The sequence below is a fragment of the Bombus pyrosoma genome, linkage group LG17 (assembly GCF_014825855.1).
Source record: "Bombus pyrosoma isolate SC7728 linkage group LG17, ASM1482585v1, whole genome shotgun sequence".
Classification (NCBI taxonomy): Eukaryota; Metazoa; Arthropoda; class Insecta; order Hymenoptera; family Apidae; genus Bombus; species Bombus pyrosoma.
The window spans coordinates 2,285,738-2,313,565 of NC_057786.1; the positions used below are offsets into that span (position 1 = coordinate 2,285,738).

Below are 27,828 nucleotides of genomic sequence, written 5' to 3' on the forward strand. Positions count from 1 at the left end.
CTAAATCCACTTGCAAATTAGCGATAGCTATATAATGACAGTATCATTTACTCGTCATTATCACACACGCATATCGCAGGTACAGTCAGTCACAAAGGTATTCGTACACCCTTCAAACAGTGTTAGCTGTTCGCGAACTTTTTGAAAACTTTGGAAAGTGTGGCAGAAAGTAAGCGATGACGAGTATACTCGTCGAGCACAGAGTAGGTGTCACTGTTATAACGTAGAATTAAGTTTTAGTGAAAGGGCTGTTTTATCTTTCATTTTATTACTGCAATTTACTGCGATTCCTAAACTGTAATTCAAACGACAAATAATAACTATTTTTTAAGCGCGACGAGTATACTCGTCGAGCACAGAGTAGGTGTTACTGTTATAACGTAGGATTAAGTTTTAGTGAAAGGGCTGTTTTATCTTTCATTTTATTACTGCAATTTACTGCGATTCCTAAACTGCAATTTAAACAGCAAATAATAACTATTTTTTAAGCGCGACGAGTATACTCGTCGAGCACAGAGTAGGTGTTACTGTTATAACGTAGGATTAAGTTTTAGTGAAAGGGCTGTTTTATCTTTCATTTTATTACTACAATTTACTGCGATTCCAAAGTGCAATTCAAATGGCAAATAATAACAATTTTTTAGGCGCGACGAGTATACTCGTCAAGCGCAGAGTAGGTGTCACTGTTATAATGTAGAATTTAGTTTTAATGAAACGACTGTTTTATTTCTTCTTTTCTACGTATGGTTTGTATAATACAGAATATTGCCATTTCTTCATGACGAGTATACTCGTCAGAAACAGTTGACTCGTTACAATAGAACAACTTGTCTAAACTAAAGTGGGCCAAACAACTGGAGCTTCTTTGAGAAGCTAGAAACATTAGAAAATTGAATTAGAATTTTGATAGAAAATGATAATTAGATAGAAAATGTTAAAAATCGTGGTTTTTCGCGACTTTCACGTAATCGTAATAAATTTAAAGATTCCGTTTTACAGATCTTTCGCGAGATTTCGAGGAAATTTTCGGCGTGTACCCAACCTACACAAATCTACGAAACGTGCTTTCGAAATTTTCGCTACAAACTCGAATAAAAAAGTTATACATGGTGACTTTTACTACGTTTATCGCCACTTGTACCAATTTCAATTTCCTCAAAATTTCTTTCGCGCGTCATCCAAATGATCTAACGTTAGCTCTTCGAGGAGGCTCAAGTCGTATGGCCAACTTTTAAAAAAGTTATTCCGTTATAAAGGGTGTACGAATTCTTTTGCGACTGACTGTATGTTATTCACTTTGCTGTGCAATAAAATATACTTCTGGCCGACAAGTATTGCAATTTTTTATTAGAACGTTGTTGCAGCAAAATTTTCAAGCACAAGTAAAAGAATTTAATGATTTGGTAAAATTCATTAACCGAAGATTGTACCTTGGCTCGTATCGTAATACAAAATCTCTTTATCGTAATACAGTGCAGCTACATTACGACGTTTGATTAATTAATTAAAGATTAAATTCTGAATATATCAGCACTTCAACGAGCAATTAACATGCTTTCTCCACCTTCGCATAACGATTAACATGCAACAATATTATTCAATGGCAGTGTAATTATTTACACGTAACGATTAATGATAATAATATACAAGGAATGTTAAACAATTAAATGCTTGAATCGGTATTCTGTAACCAAGTTCAAAAACCACATTTGCTTCCTCGTGCTCTCGCCGCTGCGGGTCTCTTTCTTGCTCTCAACCAGCTAAGTGCGTTTGAAGAGAAACTTTGTTTCGGGCTGTACATATTATACAAGTAACAAAGTAAAATAACTAAGAACAAAATGTTCAGCATTGTACTATATTTAGCAATTTACAATAAATTGTATAACATGTATTGTACAGTACAATGTACATGTACAATGTATATTATACAAAGTAATATATATATAATACACATTATATTATACATTATTGCTTTGTACAGTATATATTATAAAAGTAACAAAGTAAAATAACTAAGAACAAAATGTTTAGCATTATACTATGATTAGCAATTTACAAAAAATTGCATAATATGTATTGTACAGTACAATGTACATGTACAATGTATATTGTACAAAGTAATATAAATAATGCATATTGTATTATATATTATTACTTTGTATTGTATATATTATACAAATAACAAAGTAAACTAACCAAGAACAAAATGTTTAGGATTATACTATAATTGGCAATTTGCAATAAATTGTATAACATGTATTATGCAGTACATGCGTAATATATATTGTACAAAGTAATATATATATAATACACATTATATTATGCATTACTGCTTTGTATAGTATAGATTATACANAGTAATAAAATACAACAACTAAGAACAACATACAATAGATTGCATAACATGTATTGTACAGTACGATGTACATGCACAATATATATTGTACAAAGTGATATATATAATGCATATTGTATTATATATTATTACTTTGTACAGTATATATTATAAAAGTAACAAAGTAAAATAACTAAGAACAAAATGTTTAGCATTATACTATGATTAGCATTTATAATAAATTTCATAACATTTATTGTACAGTACAATATATATTATACAAAGTAATATATAAAATACACATTATATTATACATTATTGCTTTGTACAGTATATATTATACAAGTAACAAAGTACAATAACTAAGAACAAAATGTTTAGCATTATATTATAATTATCAATTTACAATAAATTGTATAACATGCATTATACAGTACAGTGTACTTGTACAATATGTATTATACAAATTGATGTTGGCAACTAATTGCGGATTTTGTCATTAGGTGGTATTGACACTTAGTTGCCCACCCATCATAGAAACACCATTCCCATAGAAAAAGCAACAAAGGAGACACGCTTGTCCATTTAGAAGATTTGACATGCAGCTCTCGTTGCATAATTAAGAAAGACTGGGCGAAGCTTTGAATCATTAATGCCTGTAACTGCTTCAACACCGAACAATGCGTACACGAATTAAAGCGGAATCGCCTACCGGTTCTAAACGGACGTGTGCCTTTCTAACTGTTGGCTGCGCACAATGGGCCGAGGGGAGGACCGAGCGAATAAAAATCTGCGCCATGAATCACAGCTCACAATAACAGAAAATTTTGACTGGTCCTAATTTAGTCACCAGATAGCCTGCTGCTGTAGCTTTAAATCTTCCTCCACTCGCACAATAAATGATCTCCGTTTTCAAATTAACTATTGTCCGCCGTTAGGTAAGAGGTTCAACTAGTCTCTCGGCTTTGCTTTACTTCCACAACGAGTATCGTTCTCGCGTGCTGTTAACGATACAATGAGGTTGCACAGTGGTGGAAAAATAACTCGACCTAAGGCAATAGCCAAGCACACCACCTTCACGAGGTTACGATAAGTTTTACGTGCATGGCTCATGGCAACTAAGTGATTGCGGATTTTGTCAATACCACCCAATGACAAAAGCCGCAATCACTTAGTTGCCAACCCGATACAATGCGCTTTATCTGGCGAGAACGACGTTGTTCGATATCGTTCGTGTGAAAGCCGATGATGAAAATTCCCATATATACGTTCTTTGCCATTCTTCGTGTATCGTTAATTTGCATATGGCTGAAATTATCGTTCGTTGACAGATTGCCTCTGTTTCGAGGGATGTCAGTTCGTAATATGCACGCGCTACTGTTTATCGATATTATGAGATACATTGTGCAAGTATTACAGAGAAGTATATTAAGTATATTAAGTTAACGTGACTGTGGCGCGACAAATTGACGCGATGCTGCGACATCGATGAGATGAAAATCTGAATAATTCATTTCGCTGTTGTTTGTCGCTGCGCTAATTCTGCCTCGCGGCTGTCGCGCTCCAGTCGCATTGCTTCGGTCTCATTGCTTTCAGTTTCGTTCAGGGAAAACGAGCGAACAGAAGATATAATTTTGATATTGGAAACTGCAGCAAGAGTCGAAGAATTTTTGCTATGTCTTGAACTATGGTCGGTAAAAATGAAAACTTTTGCCAAGTCTTCTCATCGTATTTTCTCATTGTATCGTTAATGAATTTTTTGACAAACGTAACAACAGACAAATAAACATTTTGGACAATCTTTTCCCGTACATGTAAACCGGGCACAGCGTGGAATTTGTACGAGCATCCGAGACAAAGAGCAACGTAACGAGCATTTTTCCTGAAACTTGATATCAGAGGATCGGACGCGTGCAAAAGTCTGTTTATCACGTGCTTGTTAGTATTTTTCCTCAGCGAAATTTCTTTGTCTGACCACACACGGCGACGCTTAAGTAGCGCCGATGCCGAGAATAATCTTCCCATCTGTTGGTGAATGCTACGTAAAAATCATTTATCCTCCCTCTAGTTCCGACAGATATTAATGTTGACATTGAATAAAAGAACAGTGTTTTGTTGTAACTTAACAAAGTCTCCTGGAACAAGCGTGCAGAGCGTCGACTACGAGCGGATTTCGTCAGAAGAATAAACAACAGGCTGCGTAGTAGCACAGTTTGTAGCAGAAGCAAACTATACAACAACTTAACGCAATATGAGTTCCATACGGAACAATTAAAATTATCTGAATGATCTGAATCGCCTTTTTCGCAAATTGCTCTTTGGAGAAAGAAGACTCTTCTGAATTGGAAATTTTAATTCTACGTATTTTTGTTCAACATTTCTATATTTTCAGCACCCAAAGGTCCCTCTTTGCACTTCACTAACGATTTAAGCCGGAAAATCTGCTAATTAACTTAACTAATAACTAACTTAAGCAATAACTATTGGGGCCAACCCAATAGTACTTCAAAATCACCAAAATCAGAGTAGCTTTTCTTCAATTCCTGCATTGCTTTATTGCTTGCTGTGCGACGTTGCTGGTTAAAAGAAACCCGTCTCTGATCCAAAATGTTTCGACAAAATGGCACTTGTTCCATGCTAATGATAAAGAGAATTCTAAGGCCAAAATAATAAAGAGAATTGCTGTGAACGTTTCACGGTAAATGTCATAATCAGCGCGCATCCTCTCGACGAGGATGACTCAATAACTGGAAGCAAGGTCGTGTTACTTTCCTCGGCTCGAAACGGATCGAAGTTTCAGCATACTTAGGCGAGTAATCGGTTTACAGTTACTTCGAGCGAGTAAAACGACTACGTCGACCGATGCTGTCTATAAATCACTTCGTTCGTACAACGTTTCCGTTTGGCCAATGATCATGAACGATCAGGAGAACGTTGCTAACGTGTTCGTTTATCGATGGCACTTGGCGATACGCGTTTCGCACGTTCCTTTTCGCCTCTTTAGCCGGATGCGACTTAAAGAAGTGCTTGTGGCCATTTATAGATTTCGAAGGAGGCGCCGTCGTCTTGTGTACGCTCGTTACGCGCACGATCCATCGCGGATTCGCAATCGATCATTTCGACGTTCAACCTGCCCGTCTCTTCCACTCGAGTTCCTAGACGAAGCCTTATAGGGATGCAAGTGGCAGGCTGTGTCTGTTGGCAGTCGCTGTGGGACCTAAAGTCGCTCTAGAGACTGCAATTTCGATCGTGTCCTGCTCGCCATAAATTACCTTCGCTCCGCGATTATTAATTTAAAAGGGTAGCTTCCTAGTTGCTCGTCGAAATGGACATCTTGCTATCTGTTTCCACGCCTACGTTTATAATTAATGGCCCGCTCGTTGTGCCTATTATACAGCGCCGTGTTACACGTCCGTTTAGACGTTTTTGGATTAACTATTATTAGACTATGGATCTTTGCACAGGCTAATATTCTTAAGAAGAGATATCTCGTTTCGTTTGTTGAAACGTTACGTTGCATAATAATACACAGGGTGACTGTAATTTTTCCTGTGAATCTACGCCAGCGTATGCTACGAGTCGAGATGAGAGAAAAATGTCGCGTGAGTGAAGGTTTTGTTGAAACGGTGTATTAGGTTACCTGTTTCTGACGAGTATACTCGTCACGAAGAAATGGCAATATTTTGCGTTACGACGAGACCTGCAGTAATCAAATTTCATACTAAAACAGTCCCTTCGTCGCAACTTAATTTTATATCAAAACTCTGTGTTTGACGAGTATACTCGTCACGGAGAAACGGCAACATTTTGCGTTACGACGAGACCTGGCAGTGATCAAATTTTACAATAAACCAGTTCTTTGGTCATAGCTTGATTTTGTTCATGATAGCCACGCATACTCTGTGTTTGACGAGTATACTCGTCACAAAGAAATGGCAATATTTTACGTTACGACGAAACATGACAGTAATCAAATTTCACAATAAAACAGTCCTTTCATCATAACTTGATTTTGTTCATTATAGCCACGCATACTCTGTGTTTGACGAGTATACTCGTCACGAAGAAATGGAAATATTTTTTGCGTTACGACAAGACCTGGCAGTAATCAGATTTCATACTAAAACAGTCCCTTCGTCGCAACTTAATTTTATATCAAAACTCTGTGTTTGACGAGTATACTCGTCACGAAGAAATGGCAATATTTTACGTTACGACGAAACATGGCAGTAATCAAATTTCACAATAAAACAGTCCTTTCGTCATAACTTGATTTTGTTTATAATAGCCACGCATACTCTATGTTTGACGAGTATACTCGTCACAGAGAAATGGCAATATTTTGCATTACGATGGGATCTACCAGTAATTAAATTTCACAATAAAACAATCCTTTCGTCGCAACTTAATTTTATATCAAAACTCTGTATTTGACGAGTATACTCGTCATCGCTTGCTTTTTGGTACACGTTTTAGGTACACGCTTTTCAAGGAGTTCGCAACTGGTTAAAAGATTGTAACAAAAATACGAAATAACAGCGATAGTTCAAACGCGTTCTACTTCATCTTCGTTCAAATCAAAGTGTGAAGGAAACAGAAAAATTGAAGCAGAAGGAAGAAAACAGCTTGAAAAACTAAATATGATCGCTAGATTTAAATTATTTAAATTTGCCACGGTACCGTGCCGGGACTACTCTTCTGATCCTTCTTTGGATCTATTTATCCTGCAGAATCTTCGAAATTTTTAATATCGTATCGTAACTAAGAATTTTCCTCCTAAAAGTACAAAATCTTTCCCCTATTTGTTCATCGCGTCACATAAATCGGCATAAAATTCACTTTTATTCGGTTCTGTCTGTTGTGTACGTCCCTTAAAGGTATTGCAAATTCATATCGTTCCGAACAACTGCGTTTCATGTAAACCGATCGTACTGACAGTTAACGTACGAAAGTATCGTAAATCATAATCGAAGAATATTTATAAAAAGCCACTGCAAATGCAAAGACACGAGTTCCTCAGGAAGAAAAGAAAAACTGTGCATCAACGCGAGCCAAATTCATGAAAAAGGAAGGCCTCCTGTATGTGCCACCTTTCACGATTAATCGCAAAGAAAGCTCAACATTTCAAGGAAATGACACAGACAAAAGCGAGGAAAGCAACGTAGAGGCGAGTTACATCATTTTCCATCATTATCAATAACAATTATTCTTTAGTCCAAAAGTTTCTTTCATTTCACGTGGAAATAATAGACGAACATTTTTCCTCTCCTGCGACTTATTCTGCAATAATAAAACAAATACACTGTGCATATATTATAATTCAATAAATAAATAAATATTGCGCGTCCATCATTTCCTTATAAAACGAAAGCAACTTTTCGGACAGCAGAAAATTCCACCTAAACGTTGCGCTACGGTGTTTCCATCGGTGACAATCCAATAAAAAAAGATCAAAATTGTCAATTTCACCGCTTACAGCGTCTTCTATGAACACTGTTCGATATTGCAGATCACTGCGGATAGAAGAGCCGGCGCGGGAAAGAACGCGTAGCGCGTCCATTTACGTCTGGTTGGTACAAAGTATGCGAAAGATACGCACGAAGATCCGCCAGCTCAGACTCGTAATTGGACTATCGGTCGGAAAGTTCTTGCCGGCGCGTCCGCCTGCATAGGAAAATTTTCACCCGCCACGCTTAAGTGTAAGGAGCCGTGACTTTCTGTTTTGATCCGCTTGAACTGGTCGCGGCCACTACTTCTGTCCTCGTCTCGGTATATTTGAGACACGCCTGGTGGGAGAAGGACGGAGAGGGAGTCGTAGGGCCAAGCAGAGTGGGATTTCGCGCGAGCGAGGAGAGAGGGATGGCGGAACTGTCAGTGCTACATCGGTTCTCTTCACGTAAGGACGAGCCACAGGGATCACCTGCGAATCACCTCTCGTCGGGACACCACTTCTCAGCCAGGTGAGCCTCTGCACTTTTTCTTTTTCTCTATCTCGCTCTCTTTCCCTTTTTTCCGCGCTCGTCGCAAGATTAATCGTCGCGGATTCGCTTGCCCGCGAGTTGGATAATTTATGGCGTCTCTGGTGGATCGGTCGCTTTGTAAACACGAGTAGGTATTTTGTCCGGCTCGGGAGATTAATCGTTCGACCGGCAGCGAGCTGAGTTTTGTCAGGCGAGGGGAAGGTTTTAAGGGCCCGGAGATTTTCCCCGGGTTATGATTACATCGGAAATTTAGTCCGAGGTCTGCGGAATTTGGGAATTTGTCATCTCCGTGTCGCTTGATAGATCGTAGCTTGGCCATTGAATGTGCAGATACACTGGCTGCTGTGACTGCACTGGCTCGCCAAAGCCGTAGAAAGCTTCCACAGTTGCCACTGTACGTGCCAGAGATTTTCGCGTTTCATTAGGCTACGTAGGCAAAGTTTGAAATAAATCTGAGAACGAACGTAGAAATTGCAGGATATTTATTGCCGCAAACCGTATTTCGTATGGCGATTAGTATACAGCATGAATAACCGGCTGAAGCGTGTGAGTGTTAGACATCGTAAGTGATCGCGTCGAATACAGAGGTTTGTTAATACAACACAATACATTGTTTAAACGCTCCTGTGATCTCTACGATTGTACTAAATGTATATTAAACGAACGTGATTAATATATACGTCTATACATATATATTTCCACATTCGTGTGAAACGTCATGAATTGAAATGAAATGAAAAAAAAAAAAAAGAATCATGAAAGTCGTTGATTTTCCCAAAAGTGTTAAAGAAAATTCGAAAACGTCTGATGTAACAGCTGCATTAGAAATAAGGACCTAGTACGAAAGGTATAAGTATAGTGTAGTATTGGAAGGAACTTATTTAATGTTCGCGTGTATACGTGTTGATATAATACCTCAACCGGTTTCAAGATACGATTATATCGTGCTTAACTGCACATTTCGGTTCCACTGACACTCTTACGGCGACTATCGTGCATTTTAAATCGACTCTGGACTTTATTGCGCTAATATTATGTCATATTACGTTAGAAGATATTCGTACACTATTTCTGATTAAACTAAGGAACGAAGAAAACGAATGACACAAACGAGATATTTGAACAATAGCAGGGATATTCATCTGGGAACTGCAGAGAAGGTTTGCACGTCTCTGTGAAGTGTCTGTCTTTGTTGAATACTATTATCATAGTGGAGTGTTCTTTCTTTTTTTTTTTTTTTTTTTTTGCAAATGTCCACTATACGGAACGATGAGAGTACAGGTCTGTAAATGGCTGTGCAATGCGCTGATCGTGTCATTCCTGCACTCCAATTCACTCGAGTGATCTTCATGAACGCACATTGTAAATGCACTTACGTTGTTCTCAGAGACGAGTCTGGCTTTAGTTGCTCGCAAATTACGACACGTAATATATTCTACCTATAATCATTGATTTTAACGGCACATTTGATGCAGATAAAGATCTCTGTGAACGAGACGCAATTATAATCAAATACGCATTTGCAGAAAAGTTGAAAAATTCTTGAAATTTGAAACTTCTGCTTTGAGAGAAATTTCGGACAAAAGTTCACATATTTATGATTAATATATACAGTATATGTCTTTATGGTTGATTATTATATTGTGCATCTTAACTGATTAATTAATACAATATCAACCCATAAGGTTGATTGTTATATACAATGTATACAGCATCAACTTTTATGTTTTATTATGGTATTATATGTATTAGTTGTACAACAAGATTAATTACAGTATTGATACAGTATCAATCTGTAAAGTTGATTGTTGTATACAATGTATACAGCATCAACTTTTATGTTCGATTATTGTATTATATATATTAATTGTACAACAAGATTAATTAACGTGTACAATATCAACCTGTAAAGTTGATTGTTGTATACAATGTATACAGTATCAACTGATTAATTAATACACACAATATCAACCTATAAGGTTGATTGTTGTATACAATGTATACAACTATCAACTTTTATGGTACAGTATCAACTTATTAATTAATACACACAATATCAACCTGTAAGGTTGATTGTTTTATACAATGTATGCACTATCAACTTTTATTTTTGATTATTGTATTACATATATATTAATTATACAACAAGATTAATTAACGTGTACAATATCAACCCATAAGGTTGATTGTTATATACAATGTATACAGCATCAACTTTATGTTTGATTATTGTATTATGTAAATATTAATTAACGTGTACAATATCAACCTGTAAAGTTGATTGTTGCATACAATGTATACACTATCAACTTTTATGGTACAATATCAACCTGTAAGGTTGACTGTTATATACAATATATACAGTATCAACTTTTATGTTGCAGTATCAACTAATTAATTAATATACACAATATCAACCTGTAAGGTTAATTGTTATACACAACGTATGCAATGTCAACTTTTATGTTTGATTATTGTATTATATAAATATTAATTAACGTGTACAATAGCAAGCTTCCAGGATAATTATTACATTGCAAATATTAATTACGCGATATATAGAATATCAACCTTTGATATTTACATTCGATAATTATATTCTATGCAATATAGATATAATGCACTACAAATAAATAAATAAATAAATACAATAGAATACAGTACGATATAATAATCAAGCTTAAATGTTGATTATAAATGACCATTGAAAACTTCATTTCGCTATTGATGAATTAATATTAACAATACACTTTCTTTATTACTCGTAAATATTTCAAAGTGACAAATGTGGAAAGTGTTGTGCGATATTTCATGCGAAGAAAGAAATATTTCCTGCCACTGTAAGAAATATCTGATTGCATTTCGTATGCATCCTAATAATATCTTTATTACCTGAAATTCCAAGATAACAGCCGGTCTAATTTATTTACTAAGAGAACGAAACTTTCTACTAAAAACGCCGTTCCATTTGCATAAAATGTATATAGAACACACCATGTTTCGTGTACACTTATTATACGCGAACGAATCTACGAGCTATCGGTGCGCTCCAATTCCCTTGAACAATTCTCTCTGACTGTGTATCGTTCTTTTTTTTCTTTTTTTTTTTTTTCAATGACAGTTATGGCTTTAATAATCCCTTGTTAATCAGCGTCAGGATTGTTACTAACCACGTTTCTATAAAATCAGCTAGAAAATTAATTTTCAATTTCAGTAACTTGTTGGGTTGGCAACTAAGTGATTGCGGCTTTTGTCATTGGGTAGTATTGACAAAACCCGCAATCACTTAGTTGCCAATGCAATAGTACTGAACTAGTGAAACTTACCATTTAAGCTGAATCTTCGTCGTGCGAGCTTTTATTTTCAAAACGTTCATCGCGTATCACGTAATCTTGGAATTACAATGAAACACCTTAATGTCGATAAACTTGTCCGAAATCGGTTTTTAAATCATCTGCCACTCAATGACGGAAATCATAGCAGCTGATGGTGAAAACTTATTCTAAGATATAGAGAAATTTCAGTGGAGAATCTTGACGATAGTACACAGAACACGGAGATTACGGTCAGTTGATAATTAGCATACCGTACATTTGCATATTATGTACATGCTTCCTAATGTTGTTATTATTAGACTTTTATGCAAATTCCTACGTTCGTGAATTGAATTAAAGAAGCGAAATCTAAGCAGAAACATGAACAGATATGCGCAAATATTATTATGCATATCGTGTGTATACACTGTGTGCATTGTTCTTATTCCTTTAAATTTCCCATAAATGCATAAACCTCTGTTTTCACTCTGATCGTTACATTCCTCTGATCCTTTCAAACAGATTTGTAAAAACCCAATGTGTACCAAAGCGCTAAGCTCTTTATCAATTCTTCGCATTACGATCTTTTCAATGGCTGAGCACGTTAGCATCAGATTACTCGCTGATTTTACACGGTGTCAAGTGCAGAACGTTGAAATATCGCATACGACTGATAACAATCTATCTGAGAGAATTGAAATCACTGGGAAAGATAAACAAGGTCAAAGATATGCTTAGATAGCAATAAAATAGAAACACGCTAGAATAGATTAATTAAACGTGCAATTAATTAACTAAGGATCGATGGTGAACCAGGTATGATAAATATACAGGGTGGTTGGTAACTGGTGGTACAAGCGGAAAGGGGGTGATTCTACGCGAAAAAAGAAGTCGAAAATATAGAATAAAAATTTTTCGTTTGAGGCTTTGTTTTCGAGAAAATTGACTTTGAATTTTCGTTCGGTACGCGTGCACTTTATCGCGTCTCGTTATAACGGTATAGAAAGATGAATAAAATAAATAATTTTGTTTTTATATATGTTTATTTTATTACAAAATTATTTTCTTTTAGTTTTAGTTTAGCTTTAGTTTTCTATCAAGTGGAAATATAAATTGCTATTAAGAATGAAGAGTTTTTATTTAAATGCTCAAAATCATAGTTATGATACTAGTTGTAAACGTTTAATTTATTATTGGCTTTCGATACTGGGAACAGCCTTTAGGGCTGAATCCGCGTTTCACCTAAATTACCTGTGTTTCATGTTCCTACCTGAACATAATTCTCTTCGTACGCTATAAAATCAAATTTATTATCACATCGTATTATACGATACGATGAATTTTGTATTCAAAACCAGGCTTCTCGAATCGAATTAATCCGTTGAAATTATCGAAATTGTGTACAAATTCGAGCAATTTTTATGTGTTCAATCAAATATCCGACGATACACGATGCAGCTAATTTTACAACCAAGAGAAACAAGGCGAATATAACGAAAATTCTTCAAAAATTTTCTACAATTTCGCAAATTTCACAGCTAAGGCTCAGGAGCAATTTTTATTCAAGAAAATCGCTGAAATGTCATTTTCAAAATGACCTACAACATTTGTGAGCGTGAAATTGGCAGAGAATAGACAGGTGACGTTACGCTACAAACAAAGAGACAAGTACATACATCTATACAGTGAGCCACGAAAGTACGAACACTAAGAAAATTCTTTCTATGAATTTATTGCGTGTGTTGTAGAAAACATTGTCAAATTTCACTCACACGACTAACATGATCGTATTGATGAATTAAAAAGAAAAGAATTCTAAAATGTACGCTACATCCGTTTGAAATGTATACGCGTGGTTATTTCTGTAAGCATCTGAAATGGGGAAAAGAGTTTCGGCTGAAAGTTGCTTGACTTCATAAGAGAAACTTAATAAGATACTTCAATTTTTTCTTTTTTTTTTTTCTTTTTTAATTCTTGTTTAATGAGATTTCAATGGGAACGTAACTTCTTTTAGCGGGACAATATATTTTTTTTTAAACACCATGTCTATTCTCTAGAGGAAGATTTCGAAGTCGAAGAGTGGCTAGCTTAAACGATATTTTAACTTTAAAATATAATATAAAATATAACTCTAAAATGTAGACAAAATGTTTGAAATTGATCATCGTTCGACCTTCGTACCTTTTTCCAAATGTCTTGATACTTTTTTTTTTTAGAGAATTGTAGAGTGTAGCAAATGATACACGAAAAAACGTATAGTTCCATTTAGAAAAGTTACGTTGGTATTGAAATCTCTTAATTTTAGGAATATTTTTAAATAATCGAAATGTCTTATTGAGTTTGCTGCTTGATGATGTCAAAAAACATTTCTTCGTGTTTCTGATAGTTCGAGAAATAGTCACGTGTGTGCGCTTAAAATGGACATACTGTACACTGAATTTACGATATATTTATTTCGAATAATAATTACATCGATTAATGAGTGAGATAATATTTAGATCTAGTTAGTAATTACACGGTTAAAATGATTATTCATATTGTAGGAAATGATTTTATGATCTCTAGAAAATACGTGTTGGCGATAAATATCTTCTATCCGTTATGTCCATATTTAAATTTGTTCTAAACTTTAGCCTCGTAACTATAATAATCGTGTTCCACTAAAACGTTAATGAAGTTGCAAAAAGTTTTTCATATATCCATAAAAGTTTGCTTCATGATATGCGTTGAAATACTTGAATAAAACAGCTTATGGTTGCAAGCCAATATAAACTTCATGAACGAATATAATTACATGTTGTAATTAAAACGTTGTTTTAACAGATTAAAACATCAAACGTCGACAGTTTGTCGATAAAAGCATTTTACCGGATTTCTTGTTGTTTTTCCTTTTACGGTTCAATCGATTTCTTTCCTTTTAAGGAAGAAAAACAAGGAACTGTTGGGGAGACTAGCCTGATACAACAAATCATAGTATAGCCAGACAAACGATAAACAGAGTACGCGCCATCGTTCGCCACCCTTGTACAGAAACGTCTGTACGAAAGAAGCCAAATGACTCACGCTCGTTTCAACGATCCTCTCGAGCGGATTCGCGCGGTTAACATTCGTGAGCACGTGAACTCCGAGACGGTTCAAGAATATTCAGTGTCTACAAAAAGCGAGTGTCCAAACTTTGGTATCATTTAGTAGTAGTTTCACGTGACTACAAAAAGGTATTGAGAGGCTATTTTGTATATTTATTACTTTATTGTTCTACTAATTAATTAGATTCCATTTTTGTAATAGTTTCGTATGACTACAAGGAGTATTGGCACGTTATTCTGCATATTTGTGAAATTCTTTAATTTCGTATCATTTAGTAGTAGTTTCACGTGACTACAAAAAGGTATTGAGAGGCTATTTTGTATATTTATTACTTTATTGTTCTACTAATTAATTAGATTCCATTTTTGTAATAGTTTCGTATGACTACAAGGAGTATTGGCACGTTATTCTGCATATTTGTGAAATTCTTTAATTTCGTATCATTTAATAGTAGTTTCACGTGACTACAAAAAGGTATTGAGATGCTATTTTGTATATTTATTCCTTTATTCTTCTACTTATTAATTAGATTCCATTTTTATAATAGTTTCGTATGACTACGAGGAGTATTGGCACGTTATTCTGCATATTTGTGAAATTCTTTAATTTCGTAGTCATCATTTCTCATCATTTAGTAGTAGTTTCACGTGACTACAAAAAGGTATTGACAGGCTACTTCGTATATTTATTCGTTTATTATCCTACTAATTAATTAGATGCAATTTTCATAGTAGTTTCGTATGACTACAAGGAGTATTGTTACACTATCCTGCATACTTATTACGTATGTAAATTTCATATAATTTAGTATCAGTTTCGTATGACTACAAAAGGTATTAACAGACTATTTTGTATATTTGTTACCTTATTATTCTACTAATTAATTAGATTCCATTTTTGTAATAGTTTCGTATGACTACAAGGACTATTGGCACGTTATTCTGCATATTTGTGAAATTCTTTAATTTCGTATCATTTAGTAGTAGTTTTACGTGACTACAAAAGGTATTGACAGGCTACTTCGTATATTTATTCCTTTATTATCCTACTAATTAATTAGATGCAATTTTCATAGTAGTTTCGTATGACTACATGGAGTATTGTTACGCTATCCTGCATACTTATTACGTATGTAAATTTCATATAATTCAGTATCAGTTTCGTATGACTACAAAAGGTATTGACAGGCTATTTGTATATTTGGTACCTTATTATTCTACTAATTAATTAGATCCAATTTTGAAATTTCGTATCATTCAGTAGCAGTGTCATGTGACTACAAAAATTTGACACTATGAGAATGCAATGCAAATCCTGTTTATATTAGTAGAATTCGATCAAGTCATTGATATTTTTATTATATTTTTCAAATTTCGACTGAAGAACAATTTTTCGCTGTTCATTCTTTATATCTACATTATAATATATCTGTAATTTCATTTATCCGTAACAAATGACAGGCGAAATGTGATAAAAAAAACATACATTCGAATCGCTCGAACATGCCAACATTGAACAGAAAATACACAACAATGAAGGTGGTTTCCATTGTATTAACCCTCAATTTTCACGCTTGTTTTACGAATCTCGGTTGTCACACTGCATCACCCCAGACCTATTCGATTTTCGAATAGCTGTCGTTCAAAAAATATCACTGATATCGAATCGAAAAAATTCGCCAATGTAGTCTGAACGTCGAATATGTTTTGCTAAAACAGAATTAACAAACGAAGTGACATCACTCGTTCAAAAAAAAAAAAAAAATCATTCCCACTGTATGTATGTATGTTTCGAGAAAAAATATTTCTACGAAAACAAGCTATAGCTCCTTTATATTTTAACATTTTTCGCCGAAAAATTTGAGACGATACTTTCGAGGCGTATTAGTCCGAGGAAATACGTAGTTTGCTAGTGCACGTTGCAGAAAAGATATCTACTTCAATTTTTCATCAAGAAGAGCATCTCCTGAATAAGGAAAATGACGAAATTATACGAGAAAATCAATTTATTCGTAGACTCAGGTAGAACAATCTTTCATTATTTTTTTTATATGTCGATTTACATGTGAAAAAATATGATCATGATTTCAATCAGTTCCTCCATAGTAAATGCGCAAGAGTATGTAAAATTTGCACGCAAATAAAATACGTCATTGCATGAAGAAGTACTTGGCTCAACACGTTGGCGCGTTACTATAACTTTAGAGAGTTGTCAGACGCAAACTGACGGGATTCTTAGCAGCGTAATCATCAGACATTATAAAAAAGACACTTGGAATGAATGGTAAATTGCACAGGTAGATTCCATTATAACCGACGTCTCGAAGACGTGTCTCTGCAAAGTAAGACTGTGGGTCATTTAAGACCCGTAATCACATCCGTGGGTTAAGAGAAACTTTTTACTTCAGTTTGATCCTTCTGCGTCGCGAATTCCATACAGCAAGCAATTCCTATAACGTGGAACGTATCTGCCGCGTTGAATCGGGTCCCATCGTGTTCGCGTTAATTTGCGATAACTCGAAAGCGTCGAAAATACATCGGCACGTCCCACAAGTAACGCGGTCGTTGATCTACGCTACGTTAATTTCATGGAAACTAACCGACTACTTTTATCCTTGTCTATTTTATTTTTATTTTATTACCAATTGTAATTATAACACAACGGACATAACCTAACAAACACGAAGATGGTACCCCGCTGGGAGTAGCCACCCACATGATAATCAAACAGCTAGAAAATTCTACCAAATGTCCAAATTGGACAAATTGTGAATATAAAGTATTAAAAAAAAAAAAATTGTAATTATCATTGTGATGAATCTTGTTGTATTTTTTACAAGTCGCTATCCTTTCTATCAACTTCGCACTCTATGCCGAATGTGTCTCGACGTCAGTTTCTATCTCACGAGCTCCCTTGTCGAGTCTTTCGTGTCCAAAATCAATGGATGTCCTAGAAAAACAGCATTGCATCCTGGAAATTGTTTCAAGATACATGATACACTTAAAAATTAGAAAATACAGCAACAGTTGTGAATAAAACTGGTGTTTAAGTGAATTTCTTTCTTCCTTTATTTATTTAAATCGTCTTATTTTTTAGTCCAAGTAAATTTCAAACAAAACACGTAAAAGCTGCTGGTAACGAAATTGAAATAAAATTCCCAGTGCAAAGGATTAATTCTTCTATCCGAATTTCATAAAACTGTGATGATAACCACCTGTTTTATTATTATTATTATTATTATTATTATTATTATTATTATTATTATTATTTAATTTGTACTTTACAATTTGTCCGGCTGGACATTTCGCAAATTTTTCTAACTTAAGACCGAACTTATGGACCGAAGCATCTGTCGTTCCCGGAAAAGCGCGTTACTCGTGGCGTGAGCCGATACTTGCGGACGACAGCGCACCTGCGATATACCGCGATATAGTCGCGCGGTATATCACGAGCGCGTCCGCGCACGCGTTTAATCGCCGAAGTGGACAAAGCGAGCCGCCCAACTATCGCATCGCATCGCATCGCGGTTAATTAAAGACGATGCCACGAGCACGAGGGGAACGGGAGGGGGGCGCGGCTGAAAAGAACCGGAGAGCTACGTCCGGCGCGCGCCACCGAAGAGAATCGCGTCTGCCACACGTCTGCTTTGTGCTCGGGCCATGATGAAAGATAGGAAGGCTGGCTGCCTCGAATGACCAAGCCATCTCGGGACGCGACTATCTAAGTAATTGCACGCGTTACGTGTCGAACGACCAGCCGTTAAATCATCATCATCGCGCGTTTCGTACAAACTTTCCACGAATTTTCCTTTGCTCACTGGCCTGTTCAATCACAGTTGCGTATACACTTCTGCGGTCGTCGAATCGCAACCACTGCAAACTTTCGGTGCTCTTTCACTTCTCTGGTCGAACTAGCCAGTTTAACACTTTACCGATCGATAGCCGATTAATCGGTTTTTTGTAGCCAACGCTTATCGACCGATAACCTATTAATCGGCTTCTGGTCGCCGATGCTTATTGACCGATAGCCTATTAATCGGCTTATTGCCGCCGATGCTTATTGACCGATAGCCTATTAATCGGCTTATTGTCGTCAATGCTTACCGGCCGATAGCCTATTAATCGGCTTCTTATTGCCGAGGCTTGTCATCGATAGCAGCCTATTAATTGGCTTCTTGTCGCCGACGCTTATCGACCGATAGCCTATTAATCGGCTTATTGTCGTCGACTCTTACCACCGATAGCCTATTAATCGGCTTTTTGTTGCCGACGATCTTCCTCATTATTTGAGCAGTAATTTGTTATTTAGTACTAAGATTGCTTGCTAAATAGCATCAGTTGCGTTGCTTTGTAAGCTGCCACAGTTTTATACCAATTTGAAAAACGTACGGTTCGCGATGAACGAAAAGAATGGTATTGGACAGTGTGAAGCGAAACAGAGCCGGCGCCAGGGGGAATCTGCGCCTGAGATGCCGGTCGGACGTGCGTATGCCGTTGAATCGCTAGCGGTCGGCAAGGTGTTAAGTGGGTTTGACGAGTATACGCGTTGCAGAGAAACTTTGTTTGAACGCGTTTCACGTATACACTGGTCGTGCGAAATAAAAAGATCGCTTGCTACGAAACATTTACCGTAAAAACTCCAAATTTTAGTAAGAAGAGATGAAAGTTTGTTATTTAGCGGTATGTTTACTTTATATTGTCACGTTGAAACTATTGTTTACAATAATGTGTATTTTTATGAAGAAAAATTGGATTATTTGGTACATTGGTTGTTTTCTATGTAACGTGTTTCGTTTTACAAACTCGGTTGATTATCTTCACCGTTATTCTTATTTTATCGATATTTGTATTGCAGTTAATTAGGTCGGTAAGAAAAAGCTATTTCTTATTTTGTTCGCCATGCACGCGTTTATTACATTCTTCGTTGTATACTCGAAACTCGTGTTAACGACTGTCGTATGTTGCTTGCATTATAGTTCTATTACATTATAGCAGGTTGCCGGAAAACTTTCTTTCGTTTTACAAGGAAATAACATTTTCAATGCAAAGTAAACGTATGCCACGACAGCTACAGGACTACTGAACATAAAAAGACCGTAGAAAGACCGTAGCATTTGACAAATTAGTTTCCATGTTTGTGCAAACATTGCCAGATAAAGCACCCTGGTACCATGTTTATTATTTTTAATTATTTATTTCATTTAATTATTAGGCAATAATTTAAAAAAAAAGTAGCAATTCTTGTTGCTACAATAATTATTTAATTCCAACTAATTCTTATCTCATCAAGACGCGTCTATCATTCGCATTGAACTGCTAAAAGCTGACCGTTACCGACCAAACGAAACAGAAGAACATCGCCCGTCCATCGAGCAAAACCTGCTCGTTCTTTCACCTGTATCCACCTGCAAAGAAATTTATTCTCAATGTGCCGAATAATCTTTGCTGTCACTTACTTACTGCCCACACGCGCTCATTTCTCGTATTAATCCATCGTACGTTTCGACACATTCAACGTGTTACACTCGGCCTACTCTTTTGTGCTGCTCGTAAAACGCGTTCGTTTGCAGGCGTTCGAATATTCGAAAAGTCGCTCACTCTTCCACGTACGCGTAGCTGAAATCTTCTTCGCCGGTTAATTAGAATACCTTTGGTGGTTAGATCGGACAGATTTCCATGCCAATGGTCGGACTAAGCGAACAGGATTAGCAATCGATTAGGGTACCGTATCAATTAGCGGCGGCGAAATAGGATTAACGCTGGTGTGCACCGAGCAACAGTGTTTTCTGGTCGCTTCGAGCAAACACGTGCGTGCCATGTGCGAATGCGTGGCTAATTGTACATGCGGAGCACGGCTGCTGCGTTTACGTTCTACGTGCTTTAGCTAGTCGAACGCTGTAAATCATGGTTTTTAGTCGCCGCTGTCTCGAAATCTCGTCCGGTTAACGTTAATCGTCGTTCCTAGTACGATACACCCTGCGTTAGGCGACAACGTGTTGTGTGAAAAATTACCTACGGTCGATAAGTGGTATTATTTGGCAACTAAGTGATTGCGGATTTTGCCATTGGGTGGTATTGACAAGATGCGCAATCACTTAGTTGCCAACCCAATAGGTTTCACGATGATTGATAAAGTTTGAACGAACGACTGAATCTGAATGTAATTTTACGCCAAGTTGAATATTCGGTTATTTGTCAAATCGATTAAATCACTGAAAATATTCATCGTTACATCTCGTTTCAATCTGTGTGCGCTGGAATTCGGCATTCTGTTATGGTTTCATTTCAATTTAGACATTGACTTGTTTCACGGATTGCTTCGAGCGGGTGGGGGTTGACAAATTGAATGGGAACAGTTCGACGATAGACGTAGATTTCCGCGTCAAGTCGCGTCTTCGTGAAAATTCCAAGGAAAATTCCAGGTTCCTATGGAACCGTGTAATTATACAATTTGATGAATTCGATAGGAAAAATTCATGACAAATGTAGGTTTCCGCATCGAACATTTCAACGAAGATACACAGCGTACTGTTGCAGTTACTGGCAACTAAGTGATTGCGGATTTTGTCATTAGGCGGTATTGACAAAATCCGCAATCATTTAGTTGCCAAGCTAATAGAACGTACTATACGTGGCATAAAAATCAACGGACTGGAGTCGGTCGATTCCACTCGTTGGATTTTTCTCGCCTGATCCTCGAACGTGTCTCGTACGAAAGTACTGGCACGCCGCGATCATCTTTAGAATCGACGGGTTAAAATCGACTACGGCGAATTAGAAACGAGCTACCACGTGCCCGGTGTATTCCGAATGATCATTTTGCACTGACGCGTTAATATCTCGAGCACACCTGAGAATTGGACTGTAAGCGGCCTGGTCGAATTCCATCGCAAGTGGCCTCGCGTTCACGCACGTTTAATTATAGAAATGAAGTCGTGTACCTGGCCTAACCATACTCATGGGAGTAGCGTATGGTAATCCTAGCGAAGTAAGTTTTAGTAAAACTATAAATAATCCCGGCAATAAGACGAGTGGAACATGGTGGAATACCTGGGTCAGCAGACGTTCTGGTTTAGACGGTTAGATTTAAAGGCTGCGGTGTTCTCATCTTCGGCTTCGAATTTCCTCCCACGGTGCACAGAAAAAATCTGTAAACCTACGCTTGTTATACGCCGACGTTGCCCAAATTTCCAACCTACTCGTTCGACCTGAGATCGCCTCGGAGTCTGTGAATTTAAATTTAGTCTTGGCCCTTGCGACAATATGCAAATCATCGATCTTTGCCTGTTGCGGTAGATATGAAATGATCAAAATTTAAGACAGTATCGTATTTAGAATCGTTGCGCGAGTTCCTACGTTTACTTTTCTCAGTGGGCCAAATTTGAATGTTGTGACGTGTGTTTTTTTTTTTTATTTAATTTGTACTTTACAATTTGTCCAGCTGGACATTCGGTGAATGTTTCTAGCACTGCGATGTGTGTTTATACTTGATGAGCTTCCATAACCAGTTGGCTGTTGCGATTTCTTTAAAAATTTTGGAAAGCGTGTACCTAAAATGTGTGGCGGAAAGTAAGCGATGACGAGTATACTCGTCAAGGTCCACAGTATGTGGCAAAAAGTAAGCGACAAGTATACTCGTCAAGCACCATGTGTGGCAAAAGATAAGCGACGACGAGTATATTCGTCAAGCACCACAGTGTGTGGCAAAAAGTAAGCGACGACAAGAATACTCGTTAAGCACCATGTGTGGCAGAAAGTAAGCGGTGACGAGTATACTCGTCAAGCACCATGTGTGGCAAAAGATAAGCGACGACGAGTATGTTCGTCAAGCACCACAGTGTGTGGCAAAAAGTAAGCGATGACGAGTATATTCGTCAAGCACCACAGTGTGTGGCAAAAAGTAAGCAATGACGAGTATACTCGTCAAGCACCATGTGTGGCAAAAGATAAGCGACGACGAGTATGTTCGTCAAGCACCACAGTGTGTGGCAAAAAGTAAGCGATGACGAGTATACTCGTCAAGCACCACAATGTGTGGTAGAAAGTAAGCGATGACGAGTATACTCGTCAAACACTTGACTGTTATAATATAGTTATAACATAGAATTGTAACAGCAAATTGTAACTACTTTTTACGCGTGACGAGTATACTCGTCATAGCACGAAATATTGCCATTTCTTCTTGACGAGTATACTCGTCGAAAACAACTAACTGGTTAAGGATTGAACGATAGAATTCGATTATTTTAAATGTCAATAAGCGAAAAAGAGTAGAAAATCTTCGCTTAATTCGCTTAACAGGGAAAATAAGATGAAAGAAGCGTAGATCGAACGATTAGTATTCTGAAAATTCCTATTAATTACAACTTATGGTCGTTTCTTCCGATTATTCTACACTTTTTATCTGAAATTTTATTCCTTTCACTGCTGTACAATTTTTCCTATTTGTTATTAAAATATCCTTGCAACGTATCCTGTGCTTCATCCTCGGTATTGAGCTTTTCTCTTCGCAAAGGAAAAATGAATTTTCTACCTCTCTAAACGAAATACCAATCAATCTGGAAAAAATCCAGAAAGCTGCCTCTGCTGCAGTCTATTCGATATTCGCGCAAAACCCAATCCCTAAAATGCGCGTTGTCACAGAGAATGTAGTTGTGTGACGTTTGCTAACCGGACTCTCAATAAGAACTAATTTTTCTAGCGATGTTACGCAACTCTGAAGCAACTGTACGACCTCTGACTTTTAATCAAATTAACTAAAAAGAACTCGCACTATCGCAAACGCTACTTTTCTGCCTTGCATTCGAATATCTAAAAGATGTACAGGGTGGCGAACATGAAAAATGGTTCAGATCTCCAAGGGCAGATAGTGCGTTAAAACCACTATAACTTCTGTGAGCGATAGCTCCATTTTCTAAGTAGATGATATTCGAAATAACAGAAATATCTGAAATAGGCAGAATTTCTGCGACGAACTGTACGCAGCATTACAATTAACAGGCACAAAAATCGACTTCAATTTTCTGAGAAACACGTGCGTGTTCCCGACGCGTGTCAAAGAAACCAGTCATACGTTCTAACATTCGCTAGATGCCAACCATCTAGCGCAATTCCATTAACTTTATTAATGGAATTTTTCAAGCCAAACGTGCAGACTTATTAATATCAAAAAATTGTACAATCAAATTTTACAAATTACAAGCCGCCGTCCTATTCGACATAGAATGATAAAATTGGAAAAATCGTGAAATGGAAGTCTGTAACCTGCAATTCGTAATTTGTCAGCTCGCCAATATCGCTCGTTAGTTGGTTATTGCGCGAGGAAGCTCTTATGGCGTTAAAGTTTCTTCGCGCTTTATCTATTTCTTAGGTTTTAGTCTTTGGATCGCGAACGCTTGGCAACTAAGTGATTGCGGATTTTGTCATTAGCTGGTATTGAGAAAATCCGCAATCATTTAGTTGCCAGCCCGATAAATATCTCAGCAGAACTCCGCTGCTTTCGTCAACCTAATGACACGGTTCGACGTAGACCTTCGACGATGATAACGAGCGGAGATCGGAGAACGAAACGTGCGTGTATATGGTGGTCGATCGACGAGACGCACTTGCCGCTGCTTTCTGCCTAAACGAGCTAAGGAGGCTTCTAATTGCAGCCAGCGATGACACGAACGAGTTTCCATCGTTCGACGAATATATCGAAAACGAACGACGATGAAGTCGGTGTCGCTCGATTCTTAACCATAAAAGACCATGCGCATTACGTCATGTGACGTGACTCACGATAGCTACTGGCCTAAAAACACTATTGCAACGACAAACCACATCGCGTCGATATAATTTCCTGCAGAGAGCATCGTCAAGGCTGTGCACGTTAATTCGAATTTAAAGGCGCCGATTTTTCCTTCTCCGCCGATCCGAGCGATCGATCGATCTGCTTTCGCGTCGAATTAGAAATGGCCATCGGTGAAAAACTCCTCGATCGCCATTTTTGGTACGAAGCTTTTTACTAGTTGGCTGTTGCAAGCAGTTTTTCAAAAGTGTGCAGCTAAAATGTGTGGGAGAAGGTAAGCGACGACGAGTATACTCGTCAAACATACAGAGCACGTGTGGCTGTCGTAAGGTAGAATGAACTTGTAACGAAATGACTGTTTTATTTTTGAATTTCTGCAATTCACTGCTATTGCTAAACTGCAATTTAAACAGCAAATGGTAACTACTTCTTACGCGTGACGAGTATACTCGTCAAGCACAGAGTTTTTATATAAAACTAAGTTGTGACGAAAGGACTGTTTTATTGTGAAATCTGATTATTGCCAGGTCTCGTCGTAACGCAAAATATTACCATTTCTTCGTGACGAGTATACTCGTCAGACACAGAGTTTTGATATAAAATTAAGTTGCGACGAAAAGACTGTTTTATTGTGAAATTTGATTATTGCCAGGTCTCGTCGTAACGCAAAATATTGCCATTTCTTCGTGACGAGTATACTCGTCAAAGACAGAGTTTTGATATAAAATTAAGTTTTGACGAAAGGACTGTTTTATTGTGAAATCTGATTATTGCCAGGTCTCGTCTTAACGCAAAATATTGCCATTTCTTCGTGACGAGTATACTCGTCACAAGCAGCTAACTAGTTAAGTAGGTTTCACCGATGATTTCCGTTTAAATTGACGGTATGTATTTTCAGTTGAATTCAACTTGGTTGTTGCTAAGGATATAATTGAAATTCCATTGGTTTTTTTAAGGTAACACTGTTTATCTCGTTTTAACTCCGCTTTCATAGCTGTGCGCTACAAATAGCAACGAAATTTCAAAAGCTCCAGGCCATATTTCACGTATGTAGTACAGCAGGAACTAGCCTGTCAAAAATGTTGAAATCAGATAGGATATTCGTGATATTCCGCTTACTTGGACCGGATTTCAAGAAACCTGCGACGTAAAACGAATTCAGTTAATATCGCCAGGCAAGGAGCGAGTAAGAAGGATCTTTTGGGACGAATTCTATTCCAAGAGAGGTGGATTTAACGCTTGAAAGCGGCACAAAGTATTCACACAGAATATACAGCCCGCATGGCCTTGTTTTCACATCATGCGTTAAAAATGGCTGTCTTTCATCTCAGTGTAAGTGTGCGCGCGTCTGATCGTTAACCTTTGATTGGAAACCTTGAGTTATCGTCGATATTAGAAGCTTCGTATGCTATGACGCTTATATATAGCGTTTAACAAAATCGATAAATTTATATTTTATATTCTATAGGAAGTATACTGCGAAAGCATACAAATACAAACGTCTTAAATTCTTTTTCAAACGTCAAGTAGCCTTATGAAAGAATTCTATCTATATATATATATCTGCTGCAACATCCAAATTGATTATGCATGAACATGTTGCATAAAATTGTCGATAAATTCATTGATAATTTTAACTTGCTTAAAATTGTGCAAGAAACGCGCCAAAATCTTTCTAAACGCGCAAGAAACGTAGAAATGCTTCGAGCTGAATCGATAAGTCGCGTGTTAAACGAACAGACTGAAATATTAGGTTGGCAACTAAATGGTTGCGGATCTTGCCATTGCCACCTAATGACAAAATCCGCAATCACTTAGTTGCCAACCGAATATTATATAAGCTAACCTAACCTATTAGATAACCTAACCTCAATCACATAGTTGCTAATCTAATATTATATTATATTTATTAATTGTATCGTTTGAAGGTCGAGTATAATTTGATTTTGTAAAATTATGATCTTCTCTCGCACTCTTTAATCGTCAAACTTTCTTCTGTGCGCCATTGTGTAATAATCGTGAAACTCTTAAAACTTGCAACTTGTCAACCAGGTACCGAAACAACGTTCTAGTAGAAATAGAAACATAATGTTCCCTGTCGCGATTTGACTTTCGTCGAAATTCGTTTGCAATTACGTCATCATTTCGAAATATATCACAATTACGAAATTGTGATTTTATGGTGGTGAAACGTGGCACACGTATTAACGTAAGTACGGTAACCACAGTTGTTGGCACTGTTATACGTTGTTATGCAATTAATAATTGATTTATTTGCGTATTTGATTATCGATTATCAAAAGTAATTATATTTGATTCCCGTGGCTGTGATGATCGAGCAATTTCCGCGTTCATTCGATTACGCTGATACAACGATTGAAAAGCATGGTGGCAATGATAAGAGCATACGATGAGTGAATGTAATTAGGTTATAATTTGCAACAATGTTTCATAGTAACATTATGCTCTCTTCCTCTTGCAAATATTTCTGTAACAATGAGTTGTAAAGTTAGACATTAATGTATAATGTAATATACGATAATATAGAATAATAGGCACCTAATTGATCAAGAACCAAGCAATGATAAATAAAATTGGGCAAAATGGGTTACACGTTGCTATGCTAAAATACAAAGAATAGATATAAAACAAGTTTAATATAATAAAATAATATAGTGTCTTGCTTCTCTTGAAGATATTTCTGCAGTAATAACATATAATATTAGACACTTTAATAGTAACAGGTTTAATATAGTAAAATAATATAGTATCTTGCTTCTCTTGAAGATATTTCTGCAGTAATAAAGTATAACATTAGACACTTTAATAGTAACAGGTTTAATATAGTAAAATAATATAGTATCTTGCTTCTCTTGAAGATATTTCTGTAGTAATAAAGTATAACATTAGACACTTTAACAATAACAAGTTTAATATAGTAAAATAATATAGTGTCTTGCTTCTCTTGAATATATTTCTCTAGTAATAAAGTATAGCATTAGACACTTTAATGGTAACAGGTTTAATATAGTAAAATAATATAGTATCTTGCTTCTCTTGAATATATTTCTGCAGTAGTAAGATATAACATTAGACACTTTAATAGTAACAGGTTTAATATAGTAAAATAATATAGTGTCTTGCTTCTCTTGAATATATTTCTGCAGTAGTAAGATANTAACATTAGACACTTTAATAGTGACAGGTTTAATATAGTAAAATAATATAGTGTCTTGCTTCTCTTGAAGATATTTCTGCAGTAATAACATATAACATTAGACACTTTAATAGTAACAGGTTTAATATAGTAAAATAATATAGT

The 27,828-nt window shown here is 36.6% G+C and overlaps 1 protein-coding gene across 8 annotated transcripts in view; it reads left to right on the forward strand.

Annotated features, from left to right (window-relative positions):
- The first annotated feature begins 8,169 nt into the window (after positions 1-8,169).
- The window catches only part of LOC122576962, an 85,318-nt gene continuing 65,659 nt past the window's right edge, over positions 8,170-27,828 (forward strand). For 2 of the 8 annotated variants that reach the window (XM_043747909.1, XM_043747914.1), the window contains exons 1-2: positions 8,171-8,295; positions 12,519-12,520. The gene's annotated coding sequence lies outside the window, so the exon portion shown is untranslated. Of the gene's footprint in view, positions 8,296-9,842; positions 9,847-12,518; positions 12,521-22,469; positions 22,473-27,828 lie in introns of all 8 variants that reach the window. The other 6 variants (XM_043747910.1, XM_043747915.1, XM_043747908.1 and 3 more) reach the window with 4 other exon arrangements.